This window comes from Siphateles boraxobius, unplaced genomic scaffold (assembly GCF_051911475.1).
Source record: "Siphateles boraxobius isolate OS27281-9 unplaced genomic scaffold, OSU_SipBor_1 51, whole genome shotgun sequence".
In the NCBI taxonomy this organism is placed as follows: domain Eukaryota; kingdom Metazoa; phylum Chordata; class Actinopteri; order Cypriniformes; family Leuciscidae; genus Siphateles; species Siphateles boraxobius.
The window spans coordinates 2,243,980-2,244,920 of NW_027509153.1; the positions used below are offsets into that span (position 1 = coordinate 2,243,980).

At 42.7% G+C, this 941-nt stretch overlaps 1 non-coding gene across 1 annotated transcript; it reads right to left on the minus strand.

The window, feature by feature from the left end:
- Positions 1–585: 585 nt before the first annotated feature.
- trnav-aac (transfer RNA valine (anticodon AAC)) lies at positions 586–658 on the minus strand. Its single transcript has one exon. It is a non-coding gene; the product is annotated as a tRNA-Val (tRNA).
- Between the last annotated feature and the right edge of the window lie 283 nt (positions 659–941).

Here is a 941-nt window from a genome sequence, read left to right on the forward strand (position 1 = left end):
AGTAAGGGTTTTGTAGCGAATTGCAGCATTTATATTTAACATGCCTCCACTTGTTTCCGCCCAGTTTTGAATTGAGGACCTTTCGCGTGTAAAGCAAACGTGATAACCACTAAACTACGGAAACTTGATTTGGACATCAGTCCCACCTCTTCTAGCGTACACTTGTTCAAAAGCGACTGAAACTATAGACTGCCCAGTGTTTTAAACATGGCAAAAAGCTGCTAATTTTGTTGGCAGACCAAACATTTTTTATTACTGTACAGGAAACCTCAAGGGTCATTTGTTTTATTTTTGTCCTTTTCTAAAGAGTTAAACCACAAACATCCCTGCAAGTGTACTGACCTGCTCAACAGAAAATCGCATACGAAATTTTTGCAAAAACCACCCACTGTTTCCGCCCAGTTTCGAACTGGGGACCTTTTGCGTATGAGTCGAACGTGATAACCTCTACACTACGGAAACACGTCTTCAGTTGGCAGACATAAATCTTTCGGTGCACGCTTGTTAAAAAGCGTATAAAGGAAATGAGCGCTACACTCACCTAGCGTGGCAAACAGTTTACATTTTCTGTCAGAACCCAACCACTGTTTCTGCTCGGTTTCGAACCGAGGACCTTTCGCGTGTTAGGCGAACGTGATGACCACTACACTACAGACACCTATTGATGAAGCATGTGCTTTTTAGAAGATGGCTCCTTCCCATAATCTGCTCTGCAAGCAGTGTGACAGTCTGTAAATTCCAAAAACAACAGAACAGAGGTTATTCGTCATGGCAATCTGCCTACAGCTCCTTGGTACGATGGCCTTCACCTGTCTCAAAAGTAGGGGTTTTGTAGCGAATTGCAGCATTTATATTTAACATGCCCCCACTTGTTTCCACCCAGTTTTGAACTGAGGACCTTTGCGTGTAAAGTGAACATGATAACCACTACACTATGGAAA